The following is a 17988-nucleotide window of genomic DNA, read 5'->3' on the forward strand; positions in this document are numbered from 1 at the left end:
GAAAATATGGGTCAAATTAGACATTTGACACCAGAGAGGTTTAAAGGTGGGTTCACTTGCTTCTGGAGACAGCCTCAAGTGGCCATTTGAGCCACTTCTCAGCTTAGGAGGTTGCCACCTCCTGTGTGACTTCTGAACTATATTGTGTAGTTTGACTGTTGCCCTTTTTTAACCCAACTCGAAAAAAGATGGCTTTGCATCAACATTCTAGTTCAGTTTTTCTACATGATTAAAAAAAATGCTGCTGCAGTAAATGGAAGAAATCCATCACTATGGCTGAATGCCTAGACTGTCCCATAAATATAAAATATCAAGCTTTTGTTAATTTTTCCATGGGCAAAACAGGAACTTTTCTGTCATTTAATTGTTTATCTATTCCTTAATTAACTTGCAGTATATGAATGGCTGTGGGGGAGGGCTTTATCAGTATGAAACCTATAAAACGTCCAAGTTTTGCCCTCCTTCATATTTTCCAAAGCCTTAAAACAAAGCTTTTGCTGGGCCGATTCTGGCCCCCAGGCCTTATGTTTGACACCCCTATTCTAAAGTATCTGGATATCTGAGCTGGACAAAATGCGTGCTAATCCAAGCCCTAAGTGCAGCATAAAGTATTGAGATCATAATCTAATCAGCTCTACCTGACTCCTACTTGCTGTACTCGATTAATATTGATCACACTGCAATATGAGCAGCCAGAGGGTAAATGCAGTATGATCACATTCTTAAACAATAATAACACCCAGTGAGTTAAAACTCTATTACTGTATGTTGTATTAGCAGAAAATAACAGCAAAGTGTAAATGTTTTGGATGATGTAAGACATCATCTAATTTCAGCCAACTGTGTGTGTGTGTAAGACTTATTTAAGTGCCTGTCCTCAGAGACCCTAAGTGCTCCCTTGTCCTTTAAAGGGCAAACACTCTAACCCTCTCTCTCCATCTTCCCATTACCTGATTTGCCTGTCTCCGTGTCAGGTTACATCTCAGTATTGACCGACTCACACTTCTAGCTTTATTTTCTTCCCCGCTGCTCCCACTCCTCCGCTCCCTCCGCCCCTGTTCTTTTGCTTTCACCATGCAATGCTTCTCATTCTCAGCGTGGGAGGGGGGGTCTGTTAGTGAGGAGTGGCGAGATCCCGTCAGAGTGAATGTATGCGATTGGAGGAGAGTAATCCTCTGTGTGCTTTTCTTTCTTAGATTTTTTTTTTGAGATGGAGGTTGGGGGTGGGGGGGGGGTCTTTGATGTTCTGTGGATACTATTTGAGACTGAGGCATTAAATGCAGATTTACAATTTCTGCCATAGATACTCTCATCCCTTATTTCCTTTCCAGTCTTTAAGTTGCACATCTATTATTTAATGTATCCCTTCTTTTCAGTTGTTGACAAAAATAAACACATTTATAGTTGTGATTTAAGGAGCAGTTATGCCTTCTTCGTGCTCGGACTATAATGGCATTCTGACATGACCGTTTAGCGGGGTGCTTAGCAAGAGGCCGATAAAACGTTTGGCAGATACTTGAAATCAATTCGGCCATGCCTTACTCTCAATAAGCCTACCGTCACAGACGTCCCATTACCATGTGCTTGTGATTAAGCCCGGTGTGTAGGGCGGGAGAAGCCCTTCAAAAAGCTGTAGCAGACGTGCCACGTTTGATAAGTCTTTGGTTGGAGATGCATGTATATGAGTAACAGTCTCCTCCAGGGGAGCTTCTGCCTAACGTTTCACGGACTTACTTCATCTGTGCCTTTCTGTCATCTGAGATTTGCTGCTGTCTGATGTGACACACTGAAGCATTAGGTGCTCCTTGAGATCAGCTGACACAGAGACCGGAGATTTTCTGAGGGGTAATAACGGATACGCTCTCGTATGCACAACATGAGCGCAGACGTGGATATACAATACTGACTCAACGCTCACTGTGTTCTCACGCAAACCCCACACGGGCGAGACACAGCTGAGACACACTTGCGCGGAGATGAGATGTGACATGTTGACTAAATACATGATTGGATGCACACTGTTCAGCCTGGAGTAACGAATGATCACGCGTGACGTGCACTTTCACAGAAACATCCAGCCTAACCTTTCCTCCGCTGATGAATGAGTCACAACCCGGACGCCAAAGGTGACCTTACATGGTGTGTGCCTCTCACTGTTGTCAGTGTCTATACTTTTGAAATCATATCTCATATGTCATATCTTGTGGTTTTATTCCATTTAGGAACTCACGAAGATCACTGCACGAAGAGTATAGGTGACAACAGCTGCATACTGGAAATTTTGGTATCAATCCAATACCAAATAAATACAGGGCCAGTATTGCTGATACCAATACAGACACTGATGCTGTTAATCTATGAAGACGGCTTATTTAGGACAGAGGAGTGTGTCATGATTTATGAGATGAATTAAAATGATGCAAAATTTGAACACATTGTAATGACCTCACTGTGGAATTTATTTTCCAAAATAATTAGGTAGCACAACAAAACACGCCTTTTAAATGCGCCCGTCGCTAAAGATGTTTAAAGTGCTAGAGGCTTGAAATAAAAGACGTGACAGTCAAAACAATTCAGTGAGCTGAGTCGATCCAAAATGTGACGTCAACAGACTGCATGCTACCAATTGGCCAGTCAGTGGCATCACTCGACGACTTCACAAAAATCAAAACTGCTCATTTTTAACTCAGCAATGAGGGAAATGGCCGCACAAAAAACGACACCATGGTCCCCGAGTCTGAAAAAAGCTATACACCGATACACCGAGCAGAGGTTACACCATCCCCTCGACGTCCTCCATTGTTGTGTTGTGTTTGTGTCCCGTGCAAATGCTGTCACAGGACTTTGGGCCACATTGCTGTACCAACCCCATGAGGTGGCAGTCAGTTGAGAATAGAGTTGAGGTGAGTTGAATCGATCCTATCGCACTAGTACTACATTGGTATCAATATTTGGATTGATATGCCTACTTCTATGGTTTACCTCAATGAAATGATTTTGATAAAGGCAGGCATACAAGTTGAAGACATTACTGACACATTGTGACCAATTGCCACACAGTAGTGTTGATGTATTACTTTATCATAATAAAGCAAATAGCTTTTGTCTTTTGATAGTCCAGGTAAGATGTTAAAATATAAAGTTAATTAAATCTTAAAACTATGACGTAACTCTACTTAATTTGATGTGGCGGGAAAATGCACAACATCCACAGATGTTCTTCTTACCTTTCAATCTTGGCCAGTGAGCCACTCCTGGAACACATGTCTGTGGAAATAATACTGCATATCTTTTTGGCCGATCTCTGCAGGGGTCACCACAGTGGATAATCTGCCTCCATCTCACTCTGTCACAAGCATCCGCTTCTTGCCCTTTCTCCCCCTCTTCTGTCTTTGGCCAACAGTAGCACAGTTTCCACCGACACCCTGCTGGTCAGCAGCACTGGTGGTCATTGTTAACCCAGGCCCTGACCGATGTGATGTGAAAATCTTACTGAGGATCTGCATGTTTGATTTGGCAATGATTTTACGCCGGATGTCCTTCCTGACAGAAGTCTCCCATTTACCAAGCTTGGGACTGGCACTAGGAGTAGATTCGTTTATGGAGCCCTGTGGTTGGGTTAGAAATGATACTGTGTAGAATAGAATAGAATAGAATAGAATAGAATAGAATAGCCTTTATTGTCATTGTACAGAGTACAACGAAATTGGAGTGCCACTCCCTTGGTGCAAGTTTCAATAATAAATATAAATGTAAAATATAAAAAGTACAAAAAAAACAATCGTAAGTACTCAAACAATAGTATGTACAATATATACAGGATAGCAGCATTAATATAATGACAGTGACGGTATGGAATAGGTTCAATTGTTTTTGTGCTTATTTACTACGGTGATAGCTCTGGGAAAGAAGCTATCCCTGAATCTGTTTGTCCTGGTTTTATGTGACCTGTACCGTCGGCCTGACGGTAATAGTTCAAACAGTTGGTTGCTGGGGTGAGAGTGGTCCTTGATGATATTGCCAGCTCTGCTGAGGTACCGAGAGTTTGCAGTGACCTCCAGGCTGGGCAGAGAGCAGCCAGTGATCTTCTGGGCTGTGTTGATGACCCTCTGCAGTACTTTCCTGTCTGCAGCTGAGCACCCTGCATACCATGTTGTTATGCCGTACGTTAGGATGCTCTCTATGGTGGCTCTGTAAAATGTCACCAGCAGCCTCTCCTCCAGGTTGTTCCTCCTGAGCACTCTCAGAAAGTGGAGACGCTGCTGGGCCTTTTTAACCACCGCTGTAGTATTTGCAGTCCAGGAGAGGTCATCAGATATCTGCACGCCCAGAAACCTCATGGAGTGTACCCTCTCCACACAGCTCCCGTGAATGTAAAGTGGGGCCGGGTCTGCTCTGCCCTTCCTGAAGTCCAAGATAAGTTCTTTAGTTTTCGTGGTGTTCAGTTGGAGGTTGTTAACTGAACACCACTCAGTCAGTCTGTTGACCTCATCTCTGTAGTCCGACTCATCCCCCCTTGAGATGAGTCCAACCACTGTGGTGTCATCCGCGAACTTTATGATGGTACTGTGTAATTCATGCGTTTATGGCTAATACTGTGTACTGCCCAAGTATTTTACTTTTATCCTTTAGCAGTACTATTCATTGAAACTTAAGCCTCATTGCATTGTACTGAATTGAAGTGATACTGGAAAGGATCAATGAACTTTCATGCCTCTCTCATGTTGTTTGAGGATTTAAAGCCCAATTTATAGCACTGCATTGAGTCTCCGTGGTATATTTGTATTCCTCTGCCATCATGACTAAATGTGCTCATGCTAGACTTGGAGCTAATAAATCTTGGCGAGCAGTTAGTTTTATTGAAAAACAGGAAGGTGAGCAGACTTGACAACATGATCTGAGTCCATATATGGACTGTCAGAGCTATGAAAATGAGGAAAAACAGAGTTTGTTTATATTGTCAGAATACTAGCCATTTTATCAGCATGCTAGGCAAAGTTAATTCACCTAGGTTATCTTCTAAAGAGGTATTATCCTTGTGGTTAATTAATATACTGTGTTCAGAACTTCAAGACATGTTGAGGAGGTAATTTAGCCATTTAAATCAGCTGTGTTGGATCAAGGACACATCTAAAACCTGCAGGACACCGGCCATTGAGTTGCCCACCCCTGGCTTACAGTAACTGTCCTGCAAAAAGGTAAACGTCATTCGACACACAATGAAGGTACAGAACACTGATCTCAGACCTGATGTGTTCCTGTGACGTGTTAGTGTTTTTACTATTTTAACTTTCTTGAAGCTTGCCATTTGTTGTCTATTCTCTTTCATTTCTACTGCCTACTGAGATATACAGCTAAGCTGCCATGTTAAAAGCCTCTAGTTGGCTTGCTGATATTTGTTGAGTTGGAAATATATTTAAAATTAACTACTGCTTCATAAAAAAGTAACTCAGTTTATGCTTGCTCTGTTCGTTTAGCTATATACTGCTGATAAATGCTGCAAGTTCATCGACATGCACATGCATGAACACATGAAAGTGACAAGGACGGAAACAGGGTGCATGCTAAGTGGTAATGTGCTCATAATATTTCTACTTCTTGATGCATCTTGACAGCATTGGCTGGGAGGGATGCCAGGCTGAGGCACAGATGTATTTATTTAATTAAGGGTACCAAAACGCTGTTCGTGGTTGTTTCACAACCTTTATATCTGTTTCCAACCAAGCTTTACGTTGTAACTGATTCAAAAATGTCCCTAAATCATTTTTTTTTAAATTCCCAGTGCTGAACTGCTGCATATTAGTTACTTTTTTCTGTAGCTTAATTGCGCTCTTAGTTTGTTAGCGAACTGGAAGCACTAGAATATTATAGTTTTGTAGTTTCTAATTGTTTTTTTTTTAAATTTCATTTTGACTTTTTATTTTTAATTCAGTTTAGTTTTACTTAGTTTCCAGAGTGGATTTTCTTAATTCAGTTTATTTATTGTTAGAATATTTAATGTTTAAAAATGTTTAATTTTGGTTTAGTTTTCATTATTTTCACTCTTGGTATTCTTAATTATTATTGTATGCAGTGTTGGGGAGTAACAGAACACATGTTGCGTATTTAAAATACAAAATATGAGTAACTGTATTCCATTGCAGTTGCCGCTTAAATAGTTGATAATTAGAATACAGTTACTTTGTTGAAATAAATGGATTGCACAGCGGTCTTTTCCTGTTTCACATGTTAGGCTATTCCCTCTCTAGTTTTGGTAATTCCACGCATTATTGGAAACCCAAACGAAACACGCATTAAGAGGCTCTGACCGGAAATCTGACCATGCAATGCAAACTCTGTTTGCCAGCAGCCAGCATCAAAAGACTCCACCTACACCCTAAAGAAACATCTGGATAAGTTCTTTTTAAAAAAACTAACGTTAGCTACTGCAACTACCTTGTTTTAGTCGTGGTAGCTACCTGGGTTATGTACCACTTCAGTATGCTCGATGTACTATTGCTGTGTGATTTATTTAGAGTCCTCTGTTTTTTGCATTTGTTGACTTATATAAGACATTTTTTATTTTACCAAACATTAACCGGACAGAGAAGGCATCGTTTAAATATGTTAAAGTTTTCTTTAAGCAAACAGTATTATTAAAGTTCTTCATGACTGGGCCAAGTGTCCTCTTTTTTGGAAATCAAAATATGGTCACCCTAGGTTTATTACTATTAATGAAGGCTGCATTACAACCTGCTAGCTGCAAATAATCATGTGCAGTTCTGAAAGCAGACAGAAAGAAAACATATTACTGATACAGAAATCGTTTTCTACACGAGATCACTGCAAAAAGTGCAGCCTTATCTAATGTCTGCCCTGTTACTCATTTTATATTAAGATTTAAAAATCTAGTTGGTGTTGCTTTCAGAACTGCACATGATTATTTGCAGCTAGCAGGTTGTTAATGCTGTCCATCAAGTCTAACAGTCTGTGGTCTATGAACTAACCTCAGCTAACGCCAGCTAACAACGTTAGCTTGGTGGTGAGTAGCCTTCAGTAATAGTAATAAAACACACAGCAATAGCACATTCATGTAGTTGTAAAAAGCATGACAATATATCAAGTAATCTAAAGTAATATGTTACTCACACTGAATAACTTAATGGAATACATTACAAACTACATTTTGGGCCATGTAATCTGTAATCTGTAGTGGAATACATTTTAAAAGTAACCTTCCCAACACTGATTGAATGGAGGGCATGTGTCAAAGGTGAAATCTAAGAAAATCAGCACAGGTGTCACAATAAAAACACAGAAACTTTTGAAAGCAGTTGACTCGGCCTTGTAGACAACCGGATTCTCAATAAACATGTTCATCAGTGCCACATTAGGCATATTGTAAAATAGTTAACTGTTTTTGCCTGTTCCCACTGTTTTAGTTAACTATAATAACCTTAGAAAGACCTAACCTAAAGTTCGTCCCTGGTCCCTGACAGAGTATTGGTTACAGTTAATAAGGAAAACCACTTATTACTATTATGTCTGGCAAGGAGGTCATAGTTTTGGTATCATTTGCATACTTGTCATTCTGTCTATAAACACAATAGGATTTTACGTCTGTCTTTCTTTCAAGTTGATCCCAAAAAGTGTGACATCTTTAAAAACAACAAAGACAATGAGCTGCCTAGCTAAGATAAATTGAAAAATTGAGGCATAAGTACTTAAAAATGTATGTCCCTTATATGTTGATATTTTACGTTATGTGATGTCCGACCTCCAATCATAGAAAAGGTGGGGTATTTTTTACCCCAATAAGAGATGCCTTGACAGAATGCTACGTCTCCATGCCCAGTCTCTACTGCACAGGCTGTGTTTTCAGTATGACTGAGGTTGTTGGTGCCGATTGCTTGTATGTTCACTAGCAAGAGTATGGAAACACTGCAAGTTATAAGTTCATGATCTTGGAGGAAAGGATCACTTTCTTAAACTGTAATATATGGCAGTTGGCCTTGGCAGAGGGCCGCTGAAGTTAAATAATTAAGTTAACAGCAGGAAGGAAGCAGAGGCCATTTCCGTGGTATTCTTGGCTTCACTTCTGGAGACCTGTCATGTCGTCCATCTAGAGTGCTGCTCAGTTGACTGACCACAGCTTGGTTCCTTCATTCATGGTAAGCATGGACACCCTGTTTTGTTCATGAACAGTTGCAGGAACGGAAGCACCATGCGGGCCGTAATGTGGCAGCTCAACAGTGAAAGCCATTTCCGTCACTCAGATTCTTGTAAACTGTCCAAACTGCACCATTCGAGGAATCATCTGATCATCTTGGAGGCTCTGTTGATGTTAAAAAAACAAACCAATCCAAATGCACTGGCAATGAATGCATTGCCCTGTGTGTCTCTGTAATGTGCTAATTACTGTTTAAATCTTGTGTCACTACCTTGGTGATGATTCACAGCACAAAAAACAGTGTGTGTTCAACACACAGTCTTATTGATTAAGAAGTTGTTTTCATTGCACAGTTGTGTAGATGTGCAGTTTGAAGGCCACCGCACTGACCCTGACATTGCACCAACCTTGAGGGCGAGCAGCTCCAATCTCCCTTTGATTGTCGCCATGGCTACACACAGTGGGAGTCCTGCAAATGAAAATGTGATGATAATGGTGATAGTGATGGTGTCGGTTGTCATACTTTGCCCCCAGGGCTTATACTTTCGCATCAGACCCACTATCCTCTGCCCGTGACCTCTGTCACCTACCCCGGGGAGACACTTGCCAGGTGAGAAAAGCACGCAACAGGAATTAGAAGGACTAGGTCGACTGTATGTCCAGTCCCTAGAGCAAGGTTGTTTTTGACTGTCCTTTTTTTTTATACACACATAATAGGGTTATTTTCTTTTCAAACTAATTTGGGAGCGGAGATGCATTTGGTGATATAATGAGAAGAGTGGTGTTGCCCTTAATGAGATTTCACTTTCTAATCATACTGAGTTAGCGTCAACTTTGGAGCCATTACAGTGTTTAAACATGCAAGGAAAAAATAATGCTTCGGGAGGAGAAGGTCGTCCTTGTTCTAATAAGTGAATCAGACACTTTTTATGCAGTTTACAAGGGTACGTGCAAACTCGTCAAAGAAATACTGACTATGACTCCTGATTTACCATTTGTTTGATGCTGTGTTTGTTTCCAAGTGCTTTATCTGTCATTTTGTGCTTGAGTGTTGTATCCCACGGTGTATATGCAAATGAAAATGAATAAGTTAAAAGAGGTTTGATCTTTTTTCTCATTAAAAAAATTCTGTTCACAATTAAAGGTTGGGAATGTAGCCCAGGATTTGCAGGTTTGTTTTTTTTCCACTTCGTTTCCATCCTTTTATTTTAGCTTTAATTCACTGGATAGGTTGAGGCTCCAATTCTTCTCTGGTGTGCAGTATCTATTCAGCTTAGTAGGCAAAGCTGGGAGCCTTTGTTTGGCAGTTTTTGTTAAACACATCTCGTTTTCAATTGTTATCCACACAGGTCTGGTCTCTCATTACACCAATTGCATCTCTCTTAGGCCAAACTTAGAGGCTGGTCATCATCACCCTGGCAACCTCCAGTCACTAGGGAAAAACGTGATTTCCCCAACCAGCAAGTGGTTGCTGGCAGTCACTGGGTGAAATTGTGTGTTTAGAGGATGCTGTATCAAAAACCTCCCTGTTATTGGTTTTCCCACTAGCAGATTGCAGTTGTCACCTGTAAATTGCATGAAAGACCCTGACTTGTCTTGAAAAAGTACCATCCAAACAGGAAACACAGAACGTTTTCCTTCACAGTAAGTCACCCCTATCCTGTTGCAACAGCACATTTAACGGTGCAATTTTTACTTTTCTCCTTTGTCCAGTTTGCATTGCACATTTCAGTTTCTCTATCGTTCAGCAAGTAGTTTACAAGTGTTTGCAGACGAGTTGCCACCTTCCGTACAACTACGGGCTACCACAGCACTCTGCTACTGACCAAATCAATAGAAGGTAGGTTTTCAGTGCAGCACAATACACCTCTTTGTGATCACACTAGTGGCTGCCAGCTATGGAACGCCAGGACTGCCATAATGAATTAATTAAATACACCATTAAATAATTAATTAAATGTGTCAATAATTAATTAAAATTGGAATTAATTAATTAAATAAATAGTTATGACACATGTAATTAATTAATTATTGACACATTTAATTAATTATTTATGTATTTCACATTTTAATTAATTATTGACACATTTAATTAATTAATTATTGACACATTTAATTAATTATTTATGTATTTCACATTTTAATTAATTATTGACACATTTAATTAATTATTGACACATTTAATTAATTATTTAATGATATATTTATTTATTTCATTTTGGCAGTCCTGGCGCCTGGCTCTCGTCATGAAATAATTTTATCTGTCAGCCTCACCCATCAAACTCAGGGGGCGGGGTTAACGCTGCCCATGCAGCTTCTCTAACATTTGATTGGTTGCCGTGCAAAGTAAGTCAAAACAGGTCGATCCTAGATAATCGATTGCTTGTGTAGACTTGGGGCAGCCAGTTATCCCAGAATGCAGATCAAATCACAAGCAGCAATGGTGGTGGTGTAGTTTTAAAATACCCCGTTTTTCTGTCACCAGCTACACTTTTAACAGTGTTTTAGCCGCGAATGTCGCGACGTATGTCTGGTCAGGTTGTCAACATAGAACATGCTTGCAAAAGTGCTCAGATGTTTTCAGAGATTTCACTAGCTCTGCTAACAGTTAGCATGCAGAGCGCACCGAGGGGGTTACATTAACCGGTTTGTTTACATATTCCACTCTCCGTGTTCCACATGTTGCATTCGCAGATTCTCATTTTCACCGAACGATCGTCTCTTTCCGCCTGGTCTTGTGTCTCTGTGCTTCTGTAACATAAAGAACGAGCTGACATTTTTCTCACGAAACCAGCGATCAGCTCAACAGACCCTCAGTTTACCTGCACGCATCCTCCTCCTCATCTGTCAGCTGTTTAACACCTGCTGCTAATTCAAGAAACACGCCTAGTTACCTGGTGATAGTCACAGTTTAACTGGGCAGCCGGTGCTCGATATAACGCAATGTCAGCGCATTTTTCTGCACAAGATAAGTAAATATAGTATTTTCCCCGAGCGCAGAGCTGCTGGAGCTTGTTTCCTTACAGAGCACTTTATAGGCAAACAGCTTTATCAGCGGCTGATGTCCAATCACCGGCACACAGCTTTGAAACCTCAGCTGAGTTTTAGCTCTCAGTGGTTAAACGCTGGACTTCATTCACTCAGGTTCTGTCTGTCGGGTCACGTTTACTTCGCTGTTTTATTTACAACTGAGCAAATCGGTTTGGCTGAGGTTAAAGTTACGTTTCATAACTGCATAGTTTCACAGACCTTTAATGGTTCACTGGCACATGTGTTAGACTGAACTATCATCTAAATATCATCTGTTTTTTTAATAGTTATTCAACTGTATTCTAAGCACCAGCTGTCTGTTAGAATGTGATTTTTTTTCTCTCTCTGTTGGCAGAGGTATAAAAATGCGCAGGAAAATCTGACGTGCATGGCAAACTTCACCGACGATATTTAGGGAGGAATAAACACACATCAAACATAAATGAACCATTTGCCTGTCTCCATAATTGAGAGCATTTTCTCTTCTTATGTCAACACTCTCTCTCTCTCTCTCTCTCTCTCTTTTTTTTTTTTTTTTTTTTTGCTTTTTCGGTCATGTTATGTTTACCTGTCAAAGGCTTGTTACAAACTATGAAACACATTGTGCAGACTTCTGGATGTTAGAAGAAAACTAATACTGCTCATGAATGAGACTAAAGGCAGGAAGGTGTCCTTTAAAACTAAACATGTTAATAGGACCTCCCTGTTTATATCATAGTTTATGATATAGCACGTGTATTTCAGTAATAGCCTGCTGAGGCCACTATACGTGCTGGCCTCATATCAAATGTGAAGGCAGACTGAGTCTATGTTTGACGTTTGTTTATATCTAATCTTCCTTTTCAAACATTTAAACAGCAGCGAGTCTGCAGCTGAGGGAATACAAATTCAAATTGTCGGAACAGGTTTGCTCGTTTCTTGGATTCATTTGGTGATTTATTAAATGTATAACTGTTATTCTAATCTGCTGCTGAGTCTCTTACACTTTTCTTTATGCTGTATATTTTCACGTCTCTGGAATAGTTGGCAGTTAGATAGTCAGCTGGGAAACTTTGTGTTAACTCATGGAGCTGAGGATATCGTGGATATGCTGACCTCGCTGCGTGGTGTACAGAGCGAGGTCAGCATGATTAATATTCACAATAAAAATATTAGCCGAACATCATGAAGTCTGTATGTGTTTCATAGTGTCGAACAACCTTTGTACAGTTAAAGCCAGCAGTTACTACATGACGGAAACACCAACGTTATCTCTTTTATGTGTTTATACACAGGTCACGCTGATTACTGAACAAAAACCCAAAGATCAGATGTTAAACAGATTTATTTGCTCTCTCTCCTCCTTAAACATGTTTTTAATGTTAGTTATAATTCAGAATTGGCGACTGAAACACGTAGGACACATAAGAACATCAGGAAATAAAACACCGATAAATATAACCTCAGTAAAAGAAGTCAGCGGGGGTTACTACAGCTGTGTACCGGGGCCTGCGCTTTGTCGGTGGGATTGCTTGCGAGGCGAGCGGGTCTATCCCACGCTTTGCCGTGAGACTGGGCAGACATCTCCGAAATCATCGAAACACTTTTGCAAAGAGGCTGTATCTTGACAAACCGACCAGACACATGAAGATTAAACCACTACATTCTTGGCTAAAAAAATATTAAAACGGTATTTGGTAACACACAAACAGGGTTTTTCAAAGCTCAGTTCTGTTAGCTTCCACATGCCGGTTGTTGTGTGCTAGAAACAATGGCCACCAGGCCAAAGCAATGGTTTTGACTCGATCAGCGTTAACCCCGCCCCCTGAGTTTGATGGGTGAGGCTGACAGATAAAATTATTTCATGACGAGAGCCAGGCGCCAGGACTGCCAAAATGAAATAAATATATCATTAAATAATTAATTAAATGTGTCAATAATTAATTAAATGTGTCAATAATTAATTAAAATGTGAAATACATAAATAATTAATTAAATATGTCAATAATTAATTAATTAAATGTGTCAATAATTAATTAAAACGTGAAATACATAAATAATTAATTAAATGTGTCAATAATTAATTAATTACATATATCATAACTATTTATTTAATTAATTAATTCCAATTTTAATTAATTATTGCCACATTTAATTAATTATTTAATGGTGTATTTAATTAATTCATTATGGCAGTCCTGGCGTTCCATAGCCACAACCTTCAGCACCCACTTGGCAAAGTTGCAAAATGCACACTTTTCCCTAGTGACCAGTGGTTGCCAGATGGTTGCAGACTGTTCTCTAGGCCGGTGTGATTGAAGTCTTAACTGTCTAAACATCCTCACGAACTTTCCTGATTTTGGCTTCTTTGATGGTCCTGTACAAGCAAGTAGTAAAACAAAAAAATAGTTAATGAAACTTGGACAAAAACTGGTGCCACCCTTTCAGATCTAGAGTTTAATTTAATTGCAACTGTATAGTTGCCCAGGAAGTCACCTTGAAATACTGATGTTTCATATCCACTCTGGCAATCTCATATATCCCATCAGTGGAACATCTCTCAAACCTTTCCTGTGACCGCATCATCACAATTTTGTCTCTTCTTCTTTCTTTTTATTAATTTTATCTTTAAGTGAGAGATACTAATGTACCAGAAAATATCCCAAGATCACAAAACATGTCCCAAGCAAAACCTTTTTTGTCACTGCAGGTGATAGGTAGGGAGAAATTGTATTCCGGAGCAGCAGCCTGACTAAAAAAGCCTTAATTGGTATGTATCTGGGGTGAACAGAGCTCCACAGTGCTCTCTGAAACCATCTTAATTAAACCCCTCTCTCCTTCTTTAGTTTTGGTTTATGCAGGAGGATGTTGTTAGTCCAGTACATATCCACTTTTAATGAAGGATTGTTCTTTTGGTTTGAGGCTACAAGCAGGTTGTAGATGAGAATATGTTCCTTGCAGGTTTTCCAAATGGGCAAACACAATCATGTACTCTTTATTATAGTTATTATAATCACACAGCAATTCCAATTTATTGTATAATTAGACATATAAACTAGTTTGCTAGTCCCCTGACTTTTTCCTAACACTAATGTAAGACTGACATACTTTTCAGTCATGTCTCAGCATAAGGTTGATCTGTGGTCATTAAATTAGGTAAATAAAATTTCTTTTCTAATAACTGCAACCACATAGTGGAAACCAAAGAGATTTAATGTCTAATCACTCTTACAATGCTGATATGCTATAGTATGATATTGAATGAGGTTTAGTTGGTAAACATTGACCAAAAACCAAAAGCTGATAATTATCATAGACTGTCTATGAAGATGGATGTAGCCACCAAGATGTCACCAGTGTGTATACTCAGTATTTAAGCTTTAATGTTAGCATTTTAGTAGCCAACATTTTAGTTTTTTATTATTATTTAGATAAGAGGATGAAATATTGCACTAGAGAACTTGAGAATTTTAGGCTATGTCCACACGTACCCGGGTATTTTTGAAAACGCAGATTTTTCTGTGTGTTTGCACCGTTCGTCCACATGTAAACTGCGTTTTCGGTCACTGAAAACTGAGATTTTTAAAAACGCCTGCAAGGGTGGAGATTTTCGAAAACTCAGTTTTTGCATTTACGCGTGGATGAGGAAAACGGAGAAAACGCAGCGTCAAAGTTGTGCGCCTTTTTTGACGTCACACTGTGCGCTACGTTATTGTTTCGGTGAAATGGATTTTTACAATGGCGGACTTAGACAAAATACTGTTACTGTTAATTTTACTCTGTGCAGTGTTTACATGCTTACATATACAACACAGTTTCTGTCCTTCCACACATAGGACTCAGTTCTGCTTCTATGCGCCATCTTTGTTTACTCTTTCCCACCCAGGCTTCTAGACTTCTGATTGGCCAACATTTCTATACGGTTAGGAATATATCGCCACCTGTTGCTTTGGCATGTTCCTAGCAGCGTTTTCCTTCGTTTTTGCCTGGGGTAGACTGACAGAAGCAAGGCTGCCATATCGCGCCATCGGCCCCTCTGGCCAACACCAGTAGGCGGTAGGGTAAAGTGTCTTGCCCAAGGACACAACGACCAGGAAAGAGAGCTCGGGGATCAAACCGGCAACCTTCCGGTTACAGATGAGCTTCCCAACCCCCTGAGCCACGGTTGCCCCACGTTTAAGGTATGTGCTAACTAAAAATAAAGACAAGATGATAGTTTATTAAGCTTTTAATGAAATTTGCAGATTGTGTCAGTGGAGTAGACCCATCCTTCAAATCTGGGGACAAGGAGGACGCATTTTTTGGCCGCACTTGGAGGAGTCTTCGAATTTGGACAGCCTTCGTCGCGTTGCTGTGACTTAATCGGCCTACAAATGTGGCCTCCGAAAGATGCGGCCCCTGAATTTGGACACAGCTATGATTCCGGAGACTGCTTCTTCTTCTTTGATGTTTAATGGCAGCTGGCATCCTTGTATATGCAGTGCTGCCATCTTCTGTTTTAGTCCGTTATTACACTCTTAAATCCTACTACTTATTCCCGCGTCTTTCAGGATCTTGCAAAGCTTCAAATGACGCGCCGACTATTAAATTAGTTGTCAACGATTTTGATAGTCGACATAATCATGACTAGTCGACTAATTGTGGCAGCCCTACTGTAGGCATGTATTTTAATAGCGCAAAGTTGGGCATTTTAACATTGAAGTCTATGGGGGTTCACTCATTTTTGGAGTTAGCCTCAAGTGGCGACTAGAAGAACTGCAGTTTTTGGCATTTACCTCTGGCTTCATTTTTCAGCTCTGAATGTTTCTGCTTGATATAACCTACTAAATATCCACTTTAGAATTATCATTATAGTCTCTAAAGGCTGTTAACTCTGATTTGTACCCTCTGAGGTCAAGATTAAACAACGTAATAACCATGTTGTTTCCTATTTGTACGTCTTAACATCCACAGTAAATGGCAGAGTAAAATGTTGACCATCATGTAGCAGGGGAAGAGGTCTCCTTTTTCTTTTAGGGGTCGCCACAGTGGATCCACCTCACACTATCTCCATGAATCTTCTGAGGTCTTCCTCTTTTCCTTCTGCCTGGCAGCTCCTTATTTGACATGTTCGATATCTTCATACCTCCACAGGTGTATCATCTGGACAACCTTCACACTCTGCATAGCTGCCCTCACTCTCTCCTTACTAAATTTCTTCACTTCCTGATTTACTAACTGTCCTCCATCCGTCTTCTTTTCTTTTTCTTCATTCACACTACATCTTTTCAGCACACCCCCTTCCCTTGTCAGTACATTTCCCTCTCTATTCTTGGTCACATTAACCTGCTGTACATCCTTTTCTACTCTGTCTTTCTGTCTACGGGAAAAAGATGGGGGAGAGGCGTTGTTAACATTCAAGCAAGCACTCTGTTATGGAAACATTCATGCTATTATAGTCAAGAAAAACAGCTTTTTACTCAATTTGCAGTTCAGCTATTTGCCTATGACTAACTAATATTTCTGACTGAGCTATTAATGGTCCCATAGATGGCCTTGCATAATGCTGAGTCCCTGTGTGTGCTTTTGGAAAACAATAGACCATGCCATACAGTGGATAAAGCTTTTTTTTTACTGACTCTTAAGGCCACTCAGAAGCCTTGGATGGAAGGAAATGCAAGATTAATCAAAGACTACAATAGCGGAGATGGGCAGTTTATGCTGCACAGCCATCAGCAGAATTGGGTTACTCCTCGCTAAAGCACCTACAATACCAGCAGACTCCCATGCAGACATCGCCCATAAGCACTTTAATTCCTCCAGAGTTACTTTGTGCTACCATCCTATCCACTTGAGAGCCTTGACATCATTAATCCATTAAACTTTAAATTCCAGAGGATTTCTAGCCCTCCTGCTCCCAGATTAGCAGTTCAGTGCGTTTTTGTGTCAGTTCACTGGGTTGAAATTAATTTCTCGACTAATTTAGTAATTGCATGCCAAGCTTTTTTTTTATCTGTGCGAAGCATAAGTTGCATCACATTGCCACTACACTAGAGGCAGGTTAGATTTTTCGAGAACTGTGTTCATATTCAATCTGCACCCCGAGCTTATTATTACAATTTTGTATTTTTTTATTTTGAATCAGTAGTCTACTCTTAACACCTCATACACAGGCAAAATCTGACTAACCCAATAAAAGCCGGATGAAAACAGATTTCCTATTAAATATGTGAAACACGCATAGTGGAACGGTGCGTGCTGTGATCTGTCACTGAAAGAAGGCCTACATCAGGATGTAGACAGTGAAACATGCTAATTGGCACAAGCTTTTAACCACTTTCTCTGAATGTCTGCTCTCACTGTGAGTACGGTATTACACAGGATGGTTGCTCTGGGTAAGTGCTTCACTGCTACCGCCTGTTTTGCCCATTAAGCTCCTCTGACACACTGATGTAGAGGCTACTTCTTTCATACTCTATCACACGCGAGTGTGTGAGCATACTCTTAGTAGTGTGGGTGGCACTGGCTGTAATGAGGGAGGGAAATGATGTAGTGTGTGATGACGAGTGACTCTCAGTCTTTCTCTCTCCTCCCTCGGTCCCCTTCCAGTGCACAGGGTGAGTCACGGTGTGTCCCATGGCGCCCCTCCCCCCAGTTCGTTCTCCAAAGAAGACGGAGACGCGCACCAATAACAGTTTTGTGCTGGCACGGGACGTCTGGACACTGTCCCCGCTGATCGCCGACCACATTTGACATCTCTGCCTCTCAGTGTGACTCAAGTTCGCAGGGGGTCTGGTTTTGTCATGAGAAGGCATCAGCCAAAGAAAAACAAAAAAACCCTGTGGTGTCTC

This window comes from Copadichromis virginalis, linkage group LG18 (assembly GCF_057382275.1).
Source record: "Copadichromis virginalis isolate Kocher_CV1m ecotype Utaka linkage group LG18, C_Virginalis_male_GT1.1, whole genome shotgun sequence".
NCBI classification, from domain to species: domain Eukaryota; kingdom Metazoa; phylum Chordata; class Actinopteri; order Cichliformes; family Cichlidae; genus Copadichromis; species Copadichromis virginalis.